The 25697-nt window shown below is 37.7% G+C and overlaps 1 protein-coding gene across 1 annotated transcript in view; it reads right to left on the reverse strand.

Moving 5' to 3' along the window:
• SKAP1 (src kinase associated phosphoprotein 1) overlaps positions 1 to 25697 on the reverse strand; it is a 393786-nt gene that overhangs the window by 101159 nt on the left and 266930 nt on the right. The window lies entirely within an intron of this gene.

The following is a 25697-nucleotide window of genomic DNA, read 5'->3' on the forward strand; positions in this document are numbered from 1 at the left end:
TAGATGAATTGATTAGGATTTCTGCTAAATTAAGCTAGTCAGTTTTTATGCTTTATTTTCTTTAAAAATCACACATATTTTTAATAAATGCACCTTTAATTAGAGTTGTTGGATTAGAAGTGCCTGATGCATTATAACTCAGAATCTCTTCTAGTCATACAGCAAACCACTCATCCTTGCAGGAAAACTGGTATCGTTAACAGAACTTACTTTCAGAAAGATGGTGTAAAATTGCTGCCTTAAGCAACCCAACAAACGTATACAATGAAAGCCCACTGAAGACATGCTGGTTCACCCAGGCATTTGTAGGATAACAACTGCTCCAGGGTGAATTTGCTTTTTTTCAATTGCCTTTTTAATTGCTTTTTTTTTTTTTTAAAGAACCTTGTTTTAATTTTTGTATTTTTATTGTCTCTTAGGATTGTTGGTTTTATTGTTGATGGTTACATTTAAGGTTCTTTTTATTGTTCTTTGTAAACTGCTCTGGGCTCCTCCAGGAGGAAGAGCAGTATAGAAATATATTGGTTACAGCTTTGCAAGAGATTTGGTGTAGTGTAAGATTAGATTTGTCTTCAGTGTTTTTCTCAATCCACCCACAGGTTCAGTACATCCTCCTAGCATGCAATCTGGATAACTTCCAGGAGTGGTAGGGTTGTATACTATGTTCCAGCATGAGATCTGGGTTGCAGAATGCCTCATACCTGCTCAATCTGATTATTAGTGGCCCAAATGCCAAGGACCAACAAGGTGTGACAAATTAGAAATATATCAATAATCTATTGAATATATTACAATTAAATCCAAGAGGAAGCATGTGTAGGAAAGTCTGATGGCTCAGCTGTGCAGGGCCTTATAAAGCGCTCTGTTTTATGGACCAGGAGCAACTCAGACTAAGGTTTCAGTTCTGATTAGTCCTGGCTCCTACCATCTTGTCTCACTTTCTGCATAATGGGTGAACATTTTCAGATGGCCTGTGAATTACAGGAAAGGATGTTCCTCTCACTTCATTCCTCTGGCCTTCTGTACAAAGAGGAGCCTACCCTCATCCCAAAGTAAATCAGGAACAGATTCTTAGCTTATGTAGATAGATAAGAATTGTTGAGTATGCAATTCATGAGTTCTATACCCTTTGCTCCAGAAACTCATTAGTTTCAGATATTTGAGTATGGGTTTTCAGTAGTAAAAATGGAATTCTATAATATACCTTATGAGGTGAAATAATGACAAACTGTGGTGCTGAAAATAAAAACCAGGTATTATTATTATTTTCTTTTTTTAGAGCCATTTTGGTCTAGTGGTTCAGGCACCAGGCTAGAAAGCAGGAGACTGTGAGTCTTAGTCCTGCCTTAGGCATGAAAGTCAGCTGGGTGACTTTGGGCTAGTCACTCTCTCCCAGCCCAACTCACCTCACAAGGTTGTTGTTGTGGGGAAAAAAAGGAGGATTATGTATGTTCACCACCTTGAGTTATTTATAAAAAAATAATAATAAAGGCGGGATAAAAAATCTAAAAAATATTCTGGCTCTGATTGTTATCAGACTGCTATTGAGTTTTGGATATTTAATGAAACAAATATACCCTAATATTCTCATTTCAAAATGCACTCTATGGACACTGTGGATGTATTAAGAGACATCCTGGCACATTGTGCCTGGCCTGGTGAATTGATTTTCAGTCTGCCTCACCAGAGATTTACTTTTACTCTTAGACATTTACATAACCTGTTGCCTATTCTGCTTATATTTCTTGTTAATTAGGAGAAAACTGGAGACACAGAGTTAGTGAATTCTTCCAATTTCTCTGCAAGAGATCAGAGAAAAAGCAGAGCCCAGTATAGAGATCTCTGATAGCACATGTTCAGTGATTTGAGGATCCACTGGAAGTTTGCAAAGAATGCTGAGATCTGGCTCATGGCTAATGGGCAATGTGTTCACTCTCAGAATTTGCTGTGACATTGCAAACAGTTGCATGCAGTCTGACAGACATCTCTAAAATATTTTGGGGATGCTTGTATCATAACTGATTTTTTTTAAAATTTATATCTGTTAAGAATTTTACATACAGTAAAAGTCAAATCCAAAGAAAAAGATGAAAAAGTAAAAAAGAAGAAAGAAAAAGGTGCAAGAAAAAAAAAGGAAACTAAAGTTATGAAATATAATGACTTCTGACCTTCTCTTCAACAGGTATTAACAAACCCATCATCACCCCTCCCTCTTAACTATTCCAGAAATCCCTTCATCCCCTTATTTAATTCTCATCTTTTTCAATAATTAAATCCATAAATCATAATTTCACTTTTTTCTTCTTTTAGCAAAAAGTCCATAAAAAGTTCCCAGTCTTTTAAAAAAGCACTTGTTTTCTCCCTGACCAAACAGGTCAGTTTTGCCATTTCCGCCAGTTCTGACATTTTTACTATCCATTCCTCCATTGTGGGAATTTCAGTACTCTTCCATCTTTGTGCATATAATAATCTTGCTACCGTTACCATATACAAAATTAGTCCTCCATGAATCTTTTCTAGTTCACTATCCATAAGTCTCAATAAAAAATGTTCTGGTTTCTTTGCAATATTAATCTTTAAAATCCTCTGTATCATTGTATGTATTTCTTGGCTTGTTTACAAGTCCACCATACATGGTAAAATGTCCCTTCATGTTTTTCACATTCACAACATTGACTTGAGGTACCTTTATACATTCAAGAAGTTTAACTGGTGTCATGCATCAATGATACATCATTTTATTAAAAAATTCTCTTAAATTATAGCACAGTGTAAATTTTACCCCATTTACCTACATTCTTTCCCATGTATAGCCAAAATTGGCAGCCCATTTTATCATACAATCCTTAACTTGTTCCTCTTCAGTTTCAAATCTTTCTTTTAGTTGTGCATATGAAAACCATTGAAAACCATGTCCTCCTTCAGTCAACTGTTTTCTTGACTTCATCTTAAGTTCTCCATCTTCCTGTATTAATAAATCTTGATATGTTAGCCATTTCTCTCTGTTTGCTGTTTCTCTTCTGTAAAATACTTCTTTTTTTTAAATTAATTTTTATTGGAAAATTTTTTTACAAAGTAAAAGCAATACAAATTTAAAGAAGAAAAAGAAGAGTAAGAAAAAGTGATAAGTAAATAAATAAGAAAAGAGAAAAAAGAAAAGGAAAAGAAAAAAATATAAAGAAGCAGTTTCCAATATTTTTTAAAAAATACTTTTTATTAAAGAATTTTACACTACTAAAAGATAATACAAACTGAAATAATAAAAAAAAAGAAAAGAAATGCAAAGTGCAAAAAAGAAAAGGAAAAAGAGAAAGGAAAAAGAGAAAAAAGAGAGATAAAAAAAGAATATTTAAAGAAGTGATTCCCAATCTTCCTTGCAACAAGTACAGGTAAATTAATAATTCCCCACCCCCTATGAAATTACACACATAGTTCATTTCTTCTCATAACTCTCCCATCCATTCACAAAAGCAAAAATCATTGTCATTTCTGTCCAAATCTTGGCAAAAAGTCCATAAAGGGTTTCCAATATTTTATAAAAGTATTTCTTATTTTATCCCTGATTGAACAAATCAACTTTATATTCCTTTCTTTTGCTTCTAATAATCTTAATCTTTAATTCATCAAGTTGCTGTCATGGGATTGAATCTCCATTCAGACTTTCTTTCTCCCGCCTCAAAGATTTCTTCAAGGTTTTAGAAATCTCTTTTGTAAATCCAAAAATAGGTCTTTGCCTAGATCCTTTTTCATCTCTTGATTTGTCATTTGTATTTCCATTCTGACTGTCATCTCTGTCTTATAATCCTCAATTTCTTTATTTTCCAATATTTCTCCACCAATTAGAATTTGTATCCCTCCTGTTTGCCCAAAAATTCTTCAGTATTGTTTGTCACATCTTTCACTTCTTCTTTACAACTTTCTTCAGAAAATACATTTGCAGGTGCAGAGATTATTGCTGTCAAATTAGTTATAAGTTTCTTTCCCAATTCTTCAAAAATCCTTTGAAATGTCTCAAGCATCATACCTTTGTCTGTCTTTCTGTAGATTTCACTTTTCTTTTTCCTTCCTGGAACTTTAGTCCCCACTAGTGGCCCATTTCTATATTCACGAGGTTTCAGGTTTCATTGTTACTTTGTTTTCAACTTTCATCCAATGACCTCTTTCCTGATAGACTTGATAAATTTGTGTACCCACAGAAATGTTGTTTTGTTTACTCAATTTTTAAAAATCTTAGCAAAAGTCCTGATATTTCAAATTTGTCCAGTCCCTTAATCTTCCTTAAATAAAATTCTTATTTAGTTCCCCATATGCGGGGAACTGGGAGAGAAGACAGCTGGGCGAATGAATACTTGCTAGGAAGCAAAGGTATGCTTGCTGGGGTAGGCTGGGAAGCCATGTGGGGCTTGGGAGAGAAGGCAGCTGGACAAATGAATGCTTGCTGAGGCTTCCCGGGGCATGGCAAGTAACAGCAGAGCCACATGCAAGACAGGGTGCAGGGTGGCCAAAACAGCACAGATGGGGGGGAGATAGGTGGGTGGGGGGGAGGTGAAATTAGTTGCTTACCTTACTGAGGCTTGGGGCTGAGACGAATCAAGCCCAGAATGGCTTGGATTGGAATAGGTGCTTGGCTAGCAACTGGTAAAAATCACTTAATAATGGGGAGGTGAATTGCCAGGATTGCCGTCGCTAAGCAAAGCGGTCACGTGACATCTTGCTTAATGACCACATCACTTAGCAACCTAAATTCTGGTCCCAATTATGGCTATTTACAGTAGGAAAAGAGAAATAGTTTGGTACAGCAATTCATTATCATGGGGGAAAAAACCCCAAAATATCTAATTAAAAGTTTTGTATTGTATGACTTGAAGATATTTGGCTACCTGGTATGTGAGTGTAGGGTTAGCATCCCTTAAAAAGTAATAAACATAAAATTTATCAGTATGACCCTCAAATTTAGAGATGACTGGGGAGATCAGAGCACATCTTGGGGCATCATAAACAGGACACTGTATGAGGACATGGGCAAGAGTTTCTACCTCCCTGGATCCATAAGGGCAAAGTCTCTGTAAATAAAGTGTCCTTTTCAGCCACATATTTCCCCATTGATCCATCTGTATATTATAACCAAATGCTTCTTGTGCTGAGACCAATGAAGGTATTTTCGGGCACAACCTGGGTTTGTATTTGTTCCATATTCTTAGTATGTTACTTCTCACATAACTGATTTTTAAAATCCACATTAACTTTATCGTACCAAAAAAAAAAAAATCCATGCCAGCCAAACTTCAAGTTATGTTCTTTCAATTCTAACTTTCTTCTATTTCTCAGCAACACCCACTCTTTCATCCAAACTAAACAGCAAGCTGCAAAATACAATTTAAAATCAGGTAAACCTAGTCCTCCTCTGTCCTTTGCATCTGGCAGTATTTTATATTTAACCCTTGGCTTCTAATCTTGCCATACAAATTTAGATATATCTTTTTATATCTGTTTTAAATGGTGCATCATTTTTCAAAACTGGTATTGTTTGAAACAAAAACATCATCATAGGCAATACATTCATTTTTATCAAAGAGATTCTATCAAACAATGACCATTGCAATTTTTGCCCTTCTTAATAGTATCATAATTGATCTTTCTGAAGTAGTAGGAAGTTGGATTTAAAAAAAAAAAAACTTCACTAACAGATAAAATTTCTTAGCATGCTATTCCATATGGAATAGGGAAATGGAGTATTTGATACATCCACACCAATTAAAAACAATTTTGGCATCTGTGTGTCATTTATTGATCAATTTAAAACTAGGATTAATTAAAAAAAATAGTTCCTGGTTATTGGACACCTGTGTATCTTTTCAGGAAGAAATGGGATTGAGGGACTGAGTTAATTGTTGGAGAAATGGTCATCAATTGCAACAGTTCATATACCATGGTCTTGCACTTAATGGCTCCATTTGGCTGGAAGTTATTTCACCTATTAGTTTTTGAAGACACATTAGTTTATGCAGTTACTCATGTACCTTTATATATCAAAACTGTAGAAACAAAGAGGACAAAGAAAATGAACATTGTATGCAAAAAAGTTGATATTACAGCAATGGAAGCATACTCATTTTCTATCAATTATACAATGGTCAAAGAAACTACATCTTATAAAATGAGACTTTCAGTGACAGAATGCTTGGTCAGTTATACAATGACAAACATTCCATCAATGAGAGTCTCAACTGGAGGTTTGTTCAGGAAGTAGATTTTTTTGTATTACTCTATATGTTTAATCTACCCTTTTTTCCTCTTCAGAGAGAAACTGACTTAAATGTAAATAAATTAATTCTATAGATAAGACTAAATTAATAATTCATAAATGATGAATATTCACATAAATTATTCATTTTTTCTTCTCTTTTTTGTGGCAAACAATATAGTTAAAAAATAAAAAAAAATACTCAGAACACAAAAATTCCTGGATTGAGAATTAATTGCTAATTAACATTTATTTCCACATATAAAGCCACATATTTGTCCAGTAAAAGGGAACTGACTGGCCCTGACCCTGTTAACCTTCAGGAAGGCTTTGAAGACTTGGTGTTGGGGCCAGAATGTTTGATGAGTTTGTCTTAAGAGGTGTAGGATATGCTGGTGTACCACAACTATGTGTTTTGTTGTTGGTGATTTCGGTTGTTTTGCAATTGGGGAATTTTGTAACTCTGTTTTCATTGCTGTATGCCACATGGAATTACATTTTTATGAGTTGGGCGGTCATATAAACCCTTTAAGTAAATAAATAAATAATCAGAATTAGCAACAGATTCTAATGGCGGTCCCTGATTCATTACACCCTGGCTTGTTCACATGGCACATGATTATTTTTCCACTTCTAGAGTCCATTCTTCCCAAAGTATATTTATGACAGCTTCCATGGCAATTGTGATTTTCAAGTTATGTGTGCTGGAGGGTAAGAGGAAACTTTAACTGGGGGAAGGAGAGAGAGTGAAAAAAAAAAAAAAGGAAATAGAGTTAATACAATAAATGACTCGGAAGTAGGAAAGAAAAATTTAATAAAATGAACATCAAGGGGGAAATCCAAGACAGAAAATATGAGTTTTTAATAATTTATTTAAGTGGAACTAAAGAGGCCAGGCAAATATTTAGAGGGAGAGAGCTACAGTATATACTTATGAGGTCATGAGAGGAAAAAGTACAGTGATGAGAAACAGCAGTAGAAATAAGAAATTTAATAAAAATACCAGAATTAGATGAGCAGAACAACAGAGTAGAGTAAGGGAAGAGAAGTGCTTAATAGATGAGAAAAGACAAGCTCAAAGAGAGGATTGAAGGTTCAGATAAGACATTCAAACTGAATGCAAATTCACAGTGAAAGAAAAACTGTATTGGTATAATATTTTTATTCCTTCATATTTTAAAGGAGGAGAAGAGCTGAGAAAGAAGAGAAACAGGATCACAGTTTGACAGAGATGGAGATTTATGGTAATATTTTCTTAAGAACTGAGGAAAGAGTTCCATTTTCAAAGCTAACAGGGATTATATCACAAGACACTTCCATGCCACAGGATTTCCATTCTCCCATCCCTAAGAAAGATTATGAAGTGAACTTGGGATCATCTTCATATTAATCTACTTCAGTGAGAATATGAATAAGCCAACCAATGATCCCTTTAACTGACTAACAGGAATGTACAAGGAATGGCATTCCATTTATGTCACACCCCAAGCAACCACAGATTCCAGAATCCCTTTAATCCCATACTTTTCCATAAAAAAGAAATACAGTGAAACCTCAGTTTACCAGACCTTGATAGAATGAATTTGGCATGATATGCTCCCTGATTTAAAGAGCAGTCATGAACAAGGGGCATCCTTTCCCCCAAATGGCCTGTTAAGGTTTTACTGTAAAATAAATAGGTAGCCACACCTTCCATCCATTTTATTATGATGGGAAACTTTTATATAAAAAAATATCCAAACCATCTTGCCATAATTTCTTTATTACTTTTCAAGCCTCTAAAAGTGAAAGGATAGTATTCTGGCAGGAGTCAGAGAGTTGAGGACCCAGGAGACAATGCAAATCAAGAGTTCTTGCCAACAGGGAAGCAGATTGTCCACAGGCCCAGCAGAGCTGCAGCACTGCAAGGAAAGCACTAGCTTTGTTCCTGAATCAGACAAACAACAGCAGGTCCAGGAAACACACACACATACAAATGCATACCTTACTTAGTTCACAAAACCAGTTAACCTCATGCAATTGCACAGGTCTGGAGCTGTTTTCAAACTGATTCCAAGCCCTCATATAAAAGTCTCCTCATAATACGGATAAGAAAGAAAGTGGAACAATAGTTATGAAAAGGGGGAGGGAAGTGAAACAAAAAGATAACTTAGTTCAATTGAAAAAGAAAAGCAAAATCAGAACAGAAACTGGATCAAACAAGCAGAATGTAAGAAACTCTGACAAAATGAAGAAAGGAGAAAGGGGGGAAGGAAGGAATTGTAGAAAATTATGAATAAAACTTTGGACAAACTAAAAAAGATTAATGAAAAATTAGGAAAACAAGGTGAAGAAGATATTAAAAATAGCAAACGCTGAGGATGAGAAGACTGGAGGACAGAAGACAATGGAGAAGATGTTTTCAATGCCGTCCGTAACAAATTGCAGTGACGTTAAAATGACACATTATTAGTTGCAGTATTTGCATGATGACATTGTTCATCATGTGGTATCATTTGCCTGTGGATATGGAATAGGAAAACATGACTTTAAAATAAAAAAAAAGTAATGAAATTTGCATCAAGGATATTCAGCTTTTCTGAAGTAGAACAGAAACTGCATAAACAGCACAAAGAAGGCACAGATTGTACTGCAAAAAAGTAGAAATTACCCAATGGAACATAACTATAAAAGAAAACTGAAGGTAAAGTTTGGGGATCTGATGGACAAAGAGAAACCTTAAGAATATACTGGTTGGTTTACCCCGTGCCTGCCCCTATAATGACAAAGGAAATGAAGGTGATTGTGATGAAATCTCGCCTAAATTCATTAATAAAGCAAGCTTGTGAAGCTTTCAAAATTAGTTAGGAACACATTAGTGTGATCAGAAGAACCAGCATCACCTTCTCCCATCCTAGGGGGTAATAAATTCTACCTTCTGGAGCATGATGCCAATTGATTAGAAAGGATACCAGAATTCTGTTGGAAACTTGGCATTGCTCCATGTACTACCTAATTTATAGTGAATCAACCCTCCCCTCCCCCATAACTATATAAAAGTGCTACTGAGCATGTCCCCAGTGGCCATTTTCCCAGCTTTAAAGTATGAATCCTTTACCAGAAGGGGTTCCTTCTTGTTTTGCTAAGCAGCTCTCTCTTAATATGCCAATTCATCCATGTTGTCAATTTTTCCCTTCCCTATTCTTTTCTTCCTTCACTGAACTATTTTCATTTTAGAGTTTTATGACTCTGCAAAACTCTGGGGGTGGACATAAATCCTTGCAAATGTGTCTCAAGGTGAGCATGAGGCACAACTGCAGCAGCCAAACATAAGAGTTCATTTGTGCAAATTCCCCCAATCCACCCCATGCTCAGCTCTTTTATTAGAAAGATAGGAACTTTTCTTTCTCCCCAAGCAAGATATCTAATGCTTAATTCTATTTTCATAACTAAGGATTTCCTGAGACATGTAAGTCACTGCCTATACTCAGGATTGGGCATTGGAGCATGGAAGGAAAAGTCTGAAAGGTCCTGGAAACAGCTCTCTTTACTGGGAAACTAAGCATGAGAACAAATGACTCTCGTAAAATGAAGCTGAAATAGTCCAACTGGCTAGTGACCCTGTTGCAAGTTTCAGATTTTTATACTGAATGAGTAAAAAATGTCCTACTTTCTATAAATGTCTCCCTTGTCACTGGCTGAACTGCTGCTGTTACAGAATTCTCACCAAATATCAAAGTAATGCAGGCTCTATAAGGGAAACAATTTGATTAGAAAACATCAATTTGCCTGGGACATCTTCTTGCAAGGGCATGGCAAGGAAGATGAGCAGGCACAGTATAGGAAGATGGGATAACAGAATGCTAGAAAAATTATTAGGAAAAGGAGCCAGGAACAATGGGTTGGAAAACTAGGTCTTAAAGTCAATGAAGGCATCCAAATATGGAACAAAAAAGGAGAGATAAAAAACTGACTAGTTTTCACTCAGATTTGTTCACAGTAATCACTCAAATATGTAACAATAGATTTCTAATCTAGAATTATTTATGCCTAACCTATATCCAGGTTCAGATTTGTGATCATAATCAACTCAAGTTCACCATGATGTTTGTGATTATATTCAACAGATTAGCAATATAGGAACTAGATCAGTATTTCCCAACCAGGTGGCCTCCAGATGCGTGAAACCTCAGCTCCAAATCAAAAGCAGTTTTGGCTCGATGTGATGAAAATTAAAGTCCACCAGACTGAAGACTGAACCATATGAGAAAATTTGTAAGACCACCACATTCATCTGCCCAGAATCATCTGCCATGTATACTGGGGACACTTTCATGAAGCACAGTTTTCATTCCTTTTTCATCACACAAATCCTTCAAATACCAATGTGAACTCAACCTTTAATTGTCTTTGTTTCTGCCATCCTTGAAATAAGCAGGGGACTTGTGTATTGCTGAAAAAAGGCAGGCAATACCATAACCAATCTGTTCCTCTTCTAGCTAAGCCCTAGGATAATCCCAAAAAGAGAACTCTGGAAATCTCCTTGCCATGTCTTTCCATGTAACCCTGTCTTTCCATGTAATCAGTAAATGTTGGAGGCATTTTTTCTGTCCATTTGCAAATGAATGAATAAATATCTGCAAATTAATTAATTAATTAATAAGGAAAAAGAGCAATTGTTACAGAGTCACTAGGAAACAGTATTGCTTTAGGAAGGATAGTATGCATAGTATTTTTTTAATTAAGCACTTTTCACAATAGTTCTAAATATAGCTGCAGGTTGTAATATAAAGCCTGTGTGTGCTTGCACACATATGTAGGGGGCAGGAATAATGATCAAGCTAGAAGATATAATATCCAATATAATATATCCAATATTTATAATACATCCAGTTGAGACATAACTTACAGCTGGCAGAAGCTGGTTCTCTTTTCTAGTTTAAATCAAACTTCTCTTCAGCACAGGACTTGCATTCTCAAGTAATACTATAGTCCATAGGTCTAGTGCTCTTTCAAAGAGCATTTAACTCATATATATAAAGAATCCACATAAGAGCTGACAAGTACTTTGGAAAGCATTGGTCAGTTATCACATGGGCAGATGCCTCTGAGGAAGCCAAGTGTCAGTTCTCCTTTGCAGCCTCAAGCCAAAATAGCCATGAAGGGCAATTCCCAGTGTTTGGAGGGAAGTGGGAGCATCCACAGCAGTTTTAAGTGTCCAGTAGATGATGACCACATCATCAACCACATTATGAAGCATCCTAGATGATGTCCACAGCAAAAATTGTATTAAAAAAGTGGGAAAGTACCATTTTAAAGTACAGCTGAAGATGACTGAGCTGCCTCAGCTGTGAGCTGGGCTCACAGTTAGGAGAACAAGGCTAAAAAATGTTACTAAATCATGCTTGTGCCACAAGTAAGATGATGTGAGGATCAGTCCATAATTTGTAAAGCTACTTGAAGGAAAGGCAGTCATTCTACCTCTTCTGAATGGCCATAGCTGATTAATTCTGCTCCTCCATAATCCCCCAAACCAGGATTATGTAAGCACTTGTTTTACCCCAATATAAAAATGAAGACACTCCCTCCAGTTAATACTTCCCTTCCCCCAAGAATTCAAGTGATATCCTAAATTTTCCCACCTGTGTCAGGCAAGGAACAGAGATAGAGGACTGCTGCATGATCAATCTTTCCATTTACCAATCATTCAGCAAGTCAGTTGCTGAGAATACTGTCCCCAGACTTTACAGTGCTGTGAATTAAAAAACAAAACAAAACTTCCACACTTTTTCACATAAGAAGACACAAATTCTCTCTCTCTCTCTCCCTCTCTCTCTCTCACACACACACCATTTTTGTCTATAGGTATTTCTGTACCTATTTTACCAGTTGGCAAAACAGGTTGTTGCAGGGGAGGCTGCACAGGAAGATTTTTAAATTAATTTTAAATTATTTTTATTAATAAATTGCATTGAGAAGCCTCAAAAGCTTTCTGTTCACCATGTTGTCAGATCTGCATTCAGACTGAAAACTGTAAAGTACAGTATTCTAGAAAGCATTATGAAGTGCATACCCCCAGGAAATCCTATGGGTAATGGCATGACATCAACCTTGTGACAGGAGCACAGCAGTAGAATTGCATTCCCATTAAAGAAGTCTTTTGTTTGTTGTACATAGCACTGGGCTGGTCTTTTTCAAGTGTTTTGGCTATTTCACATATGCTAACAAGATATAAAGGTTTCAAAGTGTTTAAAAGAATCTTGCACAAACTGTTTTTTCACCATCAGTGTAAATTATAAGCCTAAACTGCCAACAGTTCATGGTAAGGTACTTTATAAAACAATTGGTGGCACTGATAAGTAGGAGGCATTAGCACAAGGATTGCCTCGTAGCCTGCCTTATTTCACAGTAAATTGTGTGCTCATTACAAGGGATTACAAACATTATTAAAAGTTATACCTCAATGCTAGTTCAGACTTAGCTATATCATCTCATTTTGTTGCCACACGTTTTTAGCAGGTGCTGGGAAAGGCAGATCTCCTCTCTTAGAAGAAACCAAGACTTAGAGAAGACTGGACAATGGCCTCCAGATGTTAGCAAGCACAGGCTGATGTTTGCATTAATCACAACAGAGCACTGTACAAATATTACTAGAGACCCACTACTGAGCAGAAATCCTCCCTGCTCCACAATTAAAACAAAACAAATTGTAGATTTCTGTCAACATTTGCCAGTCTTCAAACTCAGTCTCAGTCTCATTTGGCCTCCCTCTTGGAAGGGCCAGGTTTGCATTAAAACCTACTTCTTTATTGAATTCCATCCCCACCCCCTTGTGTTGAGGCCTGCAAATCTAAATGTCATTTTGCAGCACACATTTATAATTACCATAGTAGGCCTGGGACATGGAGAGAAATCTGCCACTATGAATATTAACATTAATGTGCCCAATGCCAGCTTGCCGATCCCGCTGGCAGGAGTATAAAAATGCTTGAGTTAAACTTTTATTTAGATGTTAAAAGATTCTGAACCTCAGCAGGGGTGACAGAGACAGCCCCTGTGAGTTCCTATCACTGCTTGTGCTCGAATTGAATTACACCAGGGGAAGGCAGGGAGCTGACAGTAAGTTGCCATGCTTATTTAATCTCATTTGCTATCAGTACATTGTCAGCATGGGGCTTCCCCTTGTCTCCATTCCCCAAAAAATAAGCTGCAGAAAAATGGCCTAGACTCACTCCTTTTGCAGAAGCCAACAACTAGAATTTTGCTGAATCAAAACGCAGATAACAGCTGGTCATTTAATGTAACCTTTGCCCTCTTTCATTGTCTTTCTCTCTGTGTCTAATCTTAACCTTAGAATGGTTTCCTGTTAGGGATCAGTGCTCCCTTATTGTCTCATCATTATGCAAAGTCACTGGATGATATAACAAGTCACCATTGCTCAGTCTAACCTAGTTTATAGGATAATTGTTAAGGATTAAATACTTTTTTAGATGCAAAAAGCTCCAAACAATTCAAAGTAAAATAAATTTTAGTTTTTAGTGAAAAGCTGATGTTGAATCTCAACAACCTGCAGAACATTTCTTAGTAATTTCCACAAATTTCTCTGTAGGGGCTCTTCCTCGTGGCTGCATTAATGTGCATTCCTTTAGTGCTTGAGTTGGCAGAAAAGTATGCTGGCATAATTTGCACTGTCCCAACGGCCAAACTCTAATCTACCTCAGTAATGAGGCTTTTGAGTGGTCCTATCCTCATAGCTTTTCTGTGGGACAATTTAAGGGCAGTAATTGGTGGATTCCCCTAGCTTCATTTCCCCTCCCACCTATCACTAGCTAGTGGGAAGAAAAAAATACCGCTAACTACTCTCCTTTATGTGAGCCAGAAAGCCCTCAACAGTGGGGCAAAGACTTCAGTCACCTTTCAATTTGCCTGAGTGACAAGTTGCCAGTGCAGAAAAGCTCTGCACCAGTAACCTTTTCACTCAGGCTATTTCTGTTCAGAGCTCTAGTGGTCCTTTGGCAGATCAGTGGATTTCTCTAAAAATAGTCTGGCTGACATGGAGGAGGTTGAAAGGTGAAGCAGGAGGGAGCTTGCACAGCACACTGAGACAGCTTCCTCCTACTTCAGACCTGGCCCATCCTCTGCACTGCAAACCTGTCAGCCAGGCTGATTTGGGACACAGGTTTACCAGTCTTCCAGAAAGTGCGCTAGAAGGAACACCTATCAGAACTCTTATCAATTTCACCCCAGATTGGAAATATCCCAAATACATATAGGTTGCAAAGAAATGGTAGGGCGTTCCCAGAGGCAGAAGCACATAGTAATATCTTATGGAATAAGGAAAATGGTATTGGAGTAGACAAAATGGCACCTCCCCATGAAAGGAAGAGAAACAGTAGGAAGCATGGCTGCATGAAGAACCTTGTCAGCAGAATCAGGGGAAAACCTGCAATGTATTCATTTGAGAGAAAACCAGAGAGATTTACTTTCCAAGTTTAAATTGACTAACAGCCTTGCTTTCACAGACAGGTCCAGAAGTCTCTTGAAAGACTGTTGAACATGTATTTAATAACAAGTCTACAGCCTTCCAGAAGACAGTGCATCAGTGTGTATTAGGAGTCTATGCAGTGTCTGCTTGGCACTTTGTGATGTGTAAGTCAACCATTATGCTGGCAGTTGCTTCTATGGAAACCAGATGTCCAATCTCTCCTGCAGCCCAAGCCAAAATGGCCATGGAAAATTGTGCCCAATGACTGAAGGGGAGGGAGTGTCACAGCAACCTCAATTTGTGTCAGCCACATGAGGTAAACCAAATCAGGAAACTGACTCTACAGGAAGATTAGAACTATAATTTATTGAGATAGGCTGTAGTAACAGAATCATGCAAGCCTCCCTCTTATAAGCCAGTGAATAAGGGAGGACCATTCTGAGTCTTTCCTGAATGCTGTCTTGCTTCTCAGGATTTAAGGAATGCTTCACCCCTCACTGTTTATGTAATGGTTTCCTCAAGGTCATCTCCCTGACTATCTACAACTGGACAATGAGAACACAGCAACTGCCAGCCCCAGCCTACATCATAACCAAGATTATAAATAAGATTTCATGGATCATTTATATGCCAAGACTTGTGTTATAAAAGGATAAAAAACAGTACTTTAAAACTGGAATAGCTAAGCATGAATTTAGGCATCTTGAAGTTGGTTGGAAATGAGACAAAGGTTGCATCATAAAGATATGTCTTCTAAAACTGTTAGCACAGCATATTTCTGCCACAGTTAAGGGGATATGAAGAAGAGCCCTAAGAAAGTGAAAGAACAGATCATCAGATAATGAAGAATTTACTTACAACTTTCATCCCAGTCAAAAATATTTATTCTTGAAATATTTGTTATAATGTTCTTTCCCCACACCTGTTTTTTTTACTAGTTGATACCATAGATACAAGCCACGGTAAGCCCTACTGAAATGACTGTGTTTCGAGGAATGGTGTTTCAACTGAGTCATGGAGGAACTTTAAGCGCCCATCTTGTTCCCCATTGCCTTTTAACATTGGTATCTGCTGAGCAGTTGCATTTGTGAATGGAATCTAGTAGAAAGACATTTTTAACAAATGTTCTGAGTATCGTTAATCTTACTCAATGGGGCTTTTCTGCAAAATATTTTAAAATTAATAGGAAGCAGCCCCCTGAGCCAGATCATTAGTCTATCTAATTCAGTACTGTCCACAACATGAATGTGTTGGGTAATACACACACTTTTCTTGCAACTCGCAGAAACCCATCTGACTATTATTGCAAAAACCTATGGATACATGAAAGCTGGAAGATTAAAACACACAGATACGAACACATATAAAGGAATATCCCCCACCCAGCCCCCAGAAAAAAAAAATAGAAAATTCCAGCCTTACCAATGGGTGTGATGTGTCCACTTTGGGCATTGCCCTGCTCACTGAAGCCTTCACTTTTCCACTGAAATGTTGACTGGCTGGTCTACATTATGAGAAGACAGCCCAGTTAGGGCCTATAACTCCTATAAACTCTAATCACATGACCAATGATAAGAGATTATGGGAACTGTAGTTCAAATCATCAACAGTAAAGACTTCTAAGTTATCTATTTCTGCACTACAGCAATTACCAGTGACTCAGTCCCTTACTTATATACTGTAGAAAAATGTTGCTGCTTTTTAGTAGATTTTCACTTGCTTGTGTTGTAATGAAAAGACAGATATCTGGCTTCCACAAAGGCATCTGTCCATATAATGCATGACTGGTACTTTATCAGGCCTGACATAGACTCCTGATAAACAGGATTTCATATTCTTTTGAGAGACTACTAGACCTATTTTGTAAACATAGGTTTAGCACTCTTTTGAAAGAGTGCTAGACCTGTGTTAAAAAACAGGGGCAGTGTTCTCTTAAGACAGTGCTAGCCCTGTGTTGTATGCAAGGTCCATTTAAACTGGGAAAGAAAGCTAGGATCTGCCAGTATGGATTGCTAGTTCAATCACCATTGATAGATTAACAAGTTCCATTGCTGCTGTCAACAAGCAGTTTTGCATGGCTGTATTTTTTACTGTTTTAAATTACTGTGAGGAGATGGCACCATTTTGTGAGCTCCATTTGGCTCTATGGCTGTCCACATGTTATGTTCTAGGTCTGCCAGCACAGAACTGGACTGGCTGTCAACACTGATATTTCCTCATAGCACTAGTTGTGGATGGAGCTTGCTTTTTATTGATTGCTCCCTCCTGCCTGGAAGTCATGAGGAATCTAGCTGTATATCAACAGAAAACATCTCTTTAAATCACACACAAGATGTTGCAATAGCATGGTTAAGCACCTTTGTGTGACTGCATAACAGCACAGTGTGGAAAACCCTTTCTCTGTCAAAGATGATTAATCCTACAGTGCTACATTCTTGCCTTGGTTCTGCTGGTTTTCTGCAATTGCGCAAGAGTGAATCATTGCCCTTTATTCCAAGGAAAGGATCTTCTGTTTCCCCCTAGACACTAAGATGGATGGATGGATGGATGGATGGATGGATGGATGGATGGATGGACAGACACACACACACATATATACACACACACGTACATGTTAGTGAAGTATAACAAATAAAAAGAGTAATATAATAGTGACAGTTCAATAAAAGAACACAGATTACAGTGAATAAAATAAACTCAAATTTAAGGAAGAAAAAAGGAAACAAGGAAAAAAAAGAAAAAGAAAAACTCCATATAGTATTAATATAACAATCCTTAATTGATAATTAAGGATAATTTATACAATCCTTAAACTTATTATTAAATATACAAAAACATGTTGCTTCATCTTCTCATTTTTAGAATATAACTAAATATGACTTTAGAATATAAAGTCATTTCAAATATTGATAAAGGACACATATCTCTAAAAGAATCCATTCTTTAAAATCAGGATTGTCAATTTCTTTCCATTTACATAAAATAATTATCTTTGCTTAACCCTACACTTCATAGATCATGAAATGTCAGATGGCATATTTTGGGAGTATCCATCTCATGTATATCTAACTGCTATATTTTTCCTAAGGCTGTATTACTATATGTAATAACTTGAAACCAAAAAGGAACCATGACTGGATATGACCAAATCGTGAGTCAAAGACTCCTCAAATTTCTTATAATATGAGCACAAGCAATCTGATCTCCAATCTTTTTAAAACATTCTCTGAGGAATCCAATAATATGAAACAAAATTTTCTGATAAGTTAATTTAATTCTTAAGTCAGAAGAGGTATATTTTCCATTTCTTAAAACTCAAAACTATTGATTTTCCAGAATTGGATATTCCATTCTTTATTTCACATTTCATATATGTTACCAATGTTAATCTTCATTCCATTTTTAAAATTTCATATAAAATGTAATAATTCAAATGCAGCATTTCTTAGAGATCCTAAAACTCTGAAGCTGTTAAAGCATCTGAACCATATTATTTTTTTCTTACATGTTTTAACTATATATAGTGCCAAACAGATTATTCAGGTTAGTCATAGTCAGTACATAGCCCTTCAAAAATTTTAAAATAACTATTATGAATTAAATGATTTATCCCTTGCTTGGTCTGGTTTCTTCAGAATACTAGTGAGTTGTATTCTTTTTCCTCCACTTCTGCAGTGAGCCACACTTCCTTTCTTTTCCTATTCCCCCTCAAGCAAGTATGGAGGTTGAAGAAGAAAGGATTCAGTTGGACACAGGACCAAATTCAGTCCACATTTATCAAACATAGATCTCCTTTCAACTAGATGATAACATATATAGAAGGTATAAGCCAAGTTGTCTTGATTGTCATTTGCACAGTAGCAATATTTACCTTATCCAGTAAACTCCCTCCCCTTTTGAATTATGATCCCCTTGGGCATTTGGTAAGTTTTCACTGGTTGATGGTTTCACTTATTATTATTTTTAGATGGCAATGCACCAGCCAGCAGCAAGAAACAGCAACATCTACTTTAGATGCACTAGACATCGAGGGAGAAAAAGGGACAGGAAGAGGATAGGAAAATAGTGATGCAACCATCCCAGAGAAATTCTGGGCAGTCAGTGCATCCATGGATGAACAGAGAAGTAGGATCACTGGCACTGAAATGTTAAAAATGGCATTACTGAGTAGGTTCTGTGCTGCTGCTTGGGATACAATAAGATATCTGCACTTTGCATCCTTCTGGTGCTATTGGCAGCACTGGAACTTTCTGCTAATTTTTCAGTTCCACCAATTGTCCTCTCCTTCTACCTTTTTACTATAGTTTGTAGGAATACAGGAGGCTTATAGCTGGGAAGCACCTGTCCCAATTGTGAAAACCTCTCATTGTCTGACAAATAGATGGGAACCCAAGCAAATGTACAGCCTTCCTAACTCAATGTGAGCTATACATCTTCCTAAGACCAGGTGAGTTCCACATCTATCAAATCCATGTAAGGTTTATAATTAATGACAGAGAGACTGTAAAGTGGGCAACTGAAATATTCGGCATATGGGTTGTTATATCTCCCCTGTCAACACTGAGGGTAAGGTATTGAACCATCCTAATTGAATGCTCTTCTACGTGTAACAGAAGTAATTCTATAGAGGTTATTAGGGCTGTGAGAGAACTCTATGTTAAATTACTTGCATGCCATTGTTTACTCCAAGTGATATTAGGAATGGTGCAGAAAAGTCATGGGAGTACAAATAATTGGCAATGGTCTTCCAAGACATTCCAAGGCCTATGCTCTACCATTTAAGTTCTGGGTTTTCTTTCTCTATCTTTCCCATTAAAGGGTATTTAGCCATTCTCTATATAGCCTTGCAAGGCACCTGATATATACTGACATAACAGTTCAAGACTTGGGAACAGCTGGTTCCTACCTCACCAGCTTTGTTCATTATACCACCTTCTTCCCTATTTTCTCTTTCCCCTCCTCTTTTCAATCTGGAGGTAGAGGTGTTTCTCCCCCTAGCCTTCTGTTTGTGAGCAGCTAGAGAGAGCTTTGTATCCCTCCTTCCATTTTTTTTATTGGATACAGCTGATGAGATCACCACACTTTTGTCCTACCCTCCCTTCTGACTGAGAATAGTAAAGTTTTAAACATTCTTCCATGTCTAGCAGTTCTACTATAGCAGAGCTACAATCTTTCTTCCCTCATAGGAGGGAGAACATATAAACAGATGTTGTTAATCAACTGTCGAACATTAATTGAGAAAGGGGAAGAATCAGCTTGTGAGGCTCCATGGAGGTCATCCATCCAAGCCCTGACATTTGGATTCTGTTGTTGCAATCTAATCAAATCCAACTGATCTACTTCCTGCCCCCAACCTTTCCAGGGGGTCCATATCCAGGGGAAGGACAAAGTTGTTTGGCTTCATGATCATGGTAGGGAGGGAGGGGCATGGAAAATTATATTCAGACTTATAGGACAGTGCAACTGGTAGTTTGTTCTATGAGCCCTGAATATAGGCGATATAAGAATCGAAACAGGAGAACAATTGTGCCCACCTGATGTGGCATGAAGGTTTGTGCTTTCTGCAGGTGCTCCAAATTCTTGTGATCTGTGCATAAATCTGCATTGAGTGGATTGCTCCCTTCAAGGTATATCTCCATTGCTGGAATGCTGCTTTTATAGCAAGTGTCTTTATTGAAAATGTCTTAGTTCCTTTCCGCTGGGAGAAACAATCTGGAATAAAATGCACAAAGTAGGAGATCTTCCCCTCCCTCTGTCAATGCTTGTGGAACAGATCCCAAAGTCAATTTCAAAGCATCTATTTGCACAACAAAAAACAAGAGGGGTCAGGATATCTGAGCACTGACTGGGAAGACAAAATATTTTCAAGTTCTAAAATGCTGCTTGCTTTTGAGTAGATCATTTGCATTTATGTCTTTTCTTTAGAAATTGGGAACACGATTTTGTATGCTCTGCAAAATTATGGATGAATTTTCTATAGAAATTAGCAAAGTCAAGGAATCACTGGACATCCTTCATATTTCTAGGAGCCTGCCATGAAAGTACAGATTGTATTTTTGCAGGATGTATTTGTATTCCTTTGTTGAGATCTGGTAATCCAAATAGTCCAACTGGGGAAAATCAAACACATTTTTCCAATTTAGCAAAAAGTTGGTGTTTCCAAAGTTGTTCTATGACATTTCTGATGGGTCTTCTGAAAAAATCAGTACATCATCCAAATATACCACTACATATTTGTTCAAAATATCAGAAAATATTTTATTCATGGATCCGGAGAAGACCGCACCACAATTGACCAATCCAAGGGTATTACTGTATATTCAGATTTGCCATATGTGGTATCAAAAGTGGTTAAACATTTGTGTCCCTCTTTCATTCTGATCAAATTGTATGTGCCTCTCAAGTCCATTTAGTGAAGATGTATGTATTTTGAAAGTGGTCCAATAGGTCTGAAATAAGAGGCAGTGGCTAGTGATTCCTAATAGTTACACTGTTCAGGAGCCTATAGTCATTCACAGACTTCAAAAAAGTATCCCTCTTAGGGATGAAAAATGTTGGTGCATGCTGGAAGTTTAGAAGGGTAAATAAAACCTTTCTTCAGATGATCATCCAGAAACTCCTCAAGACTAACTCTTGAGTGGATATGGGATATTGTCTCTTATCTGGGATCTGAGCTCTCAGCTTCTAGTTGATGGTACAGTCACACACCCAGTGAGGAGGTATGATAGTTGCTTCTTCTTCCCCAAAACATTAGGAAAATCTGATGGTGGTATAGGGACATCAGGAAAATACTAGAATATTTTTCTAATAAGGAAGGAGATCCTGATAGTTGTGCCAGACAGGGAAAAGGATAAGAGTGGACAGCTTGAAAATGGTGTTGTTGCCACTTTTGAGATAGAAAAGAAATTCTCCCTTGCCCCCAGTGAACATCTGGATTATGAATGTGTAGCCAATCTATACCAAATACTATGGGAACATGTAAGGAACCTGTGATATAGAGTGTCAAATGATCATTCTGTATGATCATTTATTTTCAGTTGTAGAGGTATTGCATGTTGCAAAATAGGAGCAGCTCAAAGCAATTGCCCGTCAATTGCTTCTACAAGCATAGGTTTCTCAACTGTGTGGGTAATTTAAACTGCTGCACAATAGTCTCATCTTTGAAATTGGCTGTTGAGTAGAGAGCTGTATTTCTATGCCTGAGGGGATGCATAGAGTAACAGAGATAATAAAATGTACTTGCCTGTTGATGGCTGAGCTCTTCTTAATTATCTGAGCCCCTTTCCCACTGAGCTCTTGGGAGGGAAGCTTGCAAAGTTTCCTGAAGATAAGGCTCTGGAGTGATTTGGGCACTTGCTTGCTAAGTGGCCTGCAGTTCCATAGCTATGGCAGTTAACTGACTCAGAAGTCAGTACTTAAGTGACGCAAGTCTTGGCTAGGTGTCCTAGGACTCCACAGTAGAAAGACAAACTGAGGTCTTTTCTTCTCTGTTTCCCTGCTGCAGTCAAAGTTCTCTTCACTGTTCCTATTTGTATAGGCTCTCTGCAGTAGGAGTTTAAGAGGTCAAGTGGGGCCTTGGTGGTATAGGGACAAAGTCAATAAAACATCCTCCCCTTATTTCCTCCTTGCCTCAAGTCTTCTAATCACTCATCAGTTAACATCCAACATGAAAATAGTTCTTCCAAATATTCTGGTGTGCCTTGTCTCACTAATTCATCTCTCAGTTCATTAATAAGTCCTTCCTGAAGTTGACCACTCAAAGAAAGATCATTCCACCACACATCTCTGACATACAACTGGAAGCCTGCTATGTAAGCCCGAAATCTTTAATTTTCCAGCTTTAGCTCATGAATCTCTTGATTTGCTGCTGCTCTTCTGATAGCATCATCACAAGCAGCTTTAAATCTCTGCATAAGTTCTGGTAATTATCCAACAATGGGTCACTGACTTCAATGAGGGGCACAGCCCATTTGACACCATTTCAAAGATCAAAACCAAGGTTTCATGCCTTTCTGATGAGAAAGTAGTAGGTTTTCAAGGTCAGCCTTTTGAGGCCAGATCAGGAAACATACTGCAAGAGTTACAGGAACGCTACTTTATTGTTATAGGGTGTAACAGAATCTTGAAAGCCTGCCAGAATTTCTTTCTGCCCCCCCCCCCATACCAAACAGAATCAAGACGGGGTTATTTTGAGTTTCTTTCTTATGCTTTCCACTGTCCCAGGACTGAGTTATTGTTTCCCCTCTCTTTCCCTCTACTCTCTTAGGAGAGCCACTTTGGTGTAGTGGTGAAGGCACCAGGCTAGAAAGCAGGAGGCTGTGAGTTCTACGTAGTCCCACCTTAGACATGAAAGCCAGCTGGGTGTCTTTGGGCCAGTCACTCTCTCTCAGCCCAACTCACCTCACAGTGTTGTCATTGTAGGGAAAATCAGAGGAGGAAGGTATGTTTGCCACCTTGAGTTATTTATGAACAAATAAGACAGGTTGGATAAAAATATCTAAAAAAAACCAGCTTATCCATTCCTTTGTCAAGGTTATTTCCACATTCCTTTACAGTGTGGAATATGGTGGAACTGCCAAAAAAATGAGCATAGCACTGGAAGTCCTACTCCTCCTCTTTCCTCTGCATCCTGAAGAATTTTATATTTAACCCTTGGTTTCTTGCCCTGCCATATAAATCTGGATATATCTTTTTGCCATTGTTTAAAAGGTGCATCATTTCTCAAAACAAGTATTGTCTGAAATAAAAATATCATCCTAGGTAACACATTCACTTTTACCATGCAGATTCTTCCAAACAGTGACAACTGCAATTTTTCCACCTTAATAAATCTTTCTTAATTTAACTCCATACCTGAATGCAGCTATTTTGAAATAACATGCAATTCATATTAGTCATATCAATACCCAAATATTTTACTTCTTTCTCAACCCGAAACCCAGATTTTACAGATAATTCTTTTTGGTCTTCTATCCTCATATTTTTTGTCAACATCTTAGTTTTCTCCTTATTAATTTTAAAAGCAGCCAGAGCACCTTATTCCCTTAGTTTTTCTATTAATACAATATTTTAATTTTCAGCTGACACTCAAAAGCAGATCATACTCTACATAGCCCAGTGCACACAATGCCATTAAGATTTTTTTTTTAAAGTCTGTTACTGTAGCTGTATCTTATTCATGTTGGACTTTTGCTTCACTACAGATATTGAACAGGACAACTTTCTCATATTTTTATCCCCCCCCCCCGCCCCTACTTTGTTTTTGCTGTTCATTCAGCATACTGGGAAAGAAACGGGACTAGGAAGGGGATTATACATAAGAGAAGTGTGTGTGCACAGAATGAACGACACAGCTGAGGGGGTTTAAATGAAGCAGCGCTGGAATGACCACATGACCTCATTACCACTAAAAGCGGGTGAAAAAGACTATAGAGTAAATAAGGTCAACCAGTACTAGCAGTTATACTTCCAAGCACAGCCTGAATAAACTGCAGGGAAAGGTTATGTGTTATTGTGCTATTTTAATCTTTCACTCTATCACTAACTGACCACCCATTGCTCTCACTCACAGTATAGTTTTGGCATGGGCCTCATAAAACAATGAGTGGGCAGCAGCAGTAGGAAGCATACTAATGTCCGTGGTGAACAACAGGTGATGGGCAAGCATATCTTGGTTTCCTCTTTAAACAGAATCCTGTTTCCAGGAGGATAGGAAATAAACCTTTATGGTATGAAAGGGAAAAGTGTATGCGTAACATGATAACTGCTGGAGAGATGATGAAAGTAAGTGAAGATGAAAGTAAGTGAAGCAAGCAAGACAGAGGTGCTCAGATCTACCAGGTGTGTACACCCCCCCTTGTGTATGTTTATATATGCTGTATATATATGTATGTGTGTGTGTGTGTATATATATATATATATATATATATATACATACATATATACACATGTATATATATATATACATGTATGTATGTATATATAAGGTGCGAATATACCCTCTTATTTCATTATCTCGTTAGAGGATCGAGTACGTACAAAAGTAATGCAAATCCATTGCCATATAACATAGGAAGGGTGACAAGAAGGATTAGTATAGAAAAAAATGTTCTACTTATTTGGAATTGTCTCCTGCTTGTTCTCATGCAAAAGAAAAGATTCACTAGCAAGAAAATGTGTACTGAAAATATGGCATGAATTGTCCTTGGCACCACAGTAATGGATGATGAAACACTGTAGTTTTTCCCACACCTAGAAACTGGTAGATCAGTATTGGATTCTAGGGAAAACTCTATTCTTCTTCTACAAATATTGATGATATAGGACTATTTAATTCATGGCTGGGGAAGAGATGAGTACAATATTTTGAAAACAATGGGGAAGAATGTGATCTTGTAAATTGTAAGTCAGGACATCTTTTGACTGTCCTTTTGCAGATTCAAAAGAAAAAAAATGTTATTTTTAATTTCAAAACTCACAAACAAAACTCCAACATTTTATATACAGTAGATATATAGGTAGTCCTCGACCTACAACCATTCATTCGGTGACTGTTCAAAGTTATAATGACAATGAACGAATGGCGGTTATGACCAGTCCTTGGAGTTCAGGCCGTCCCAGCATCCCTGTGGTCACATGATCGTGATCTGGGCACTTGGCAACCAGTTTGCACTTACGACCAGTTGCAGCACCCCACAATCACACGATAGCCATTTGCAACCCTCCCTGCTGGCAGAGAAGGTCGCAGGTTGCTGGGGTAAGTCTTCCCCACTTGCGCATCCCTGCACCCTCCCCGACCCTCGCTATGTCTCCCTTGCACCCTCGTGTACCCCCTCGCACTGTCACATACCCCCTTGCACCCCCATGCACCCTCCCCAACACACGCCACACCCTTGTGCACCCCTCTGACCCTTCCTTGCATCCTCACACACCCTCCCTGACCTGTGCCATGCCTCTTGTGCATCCCATTGCAACCTTGCACACCCACCC

The sequence above is a fragment of the Python bivittatus genome, unplaced genomic scaffold, assembly GCF_059951505.1.
Source record: "Python bivittatus isolate LINGU-HERP-01145 unplaced genomic scaffold, Pbiv_v1 ctg000410_np1212, whole genome shotgun sequence".
NCBI classification, from domain to species: Eukaryota; Metazoa; Chordata; class Lepidosauria; order Squamata; family Pythonidae; genus Python; species Python bivittatus.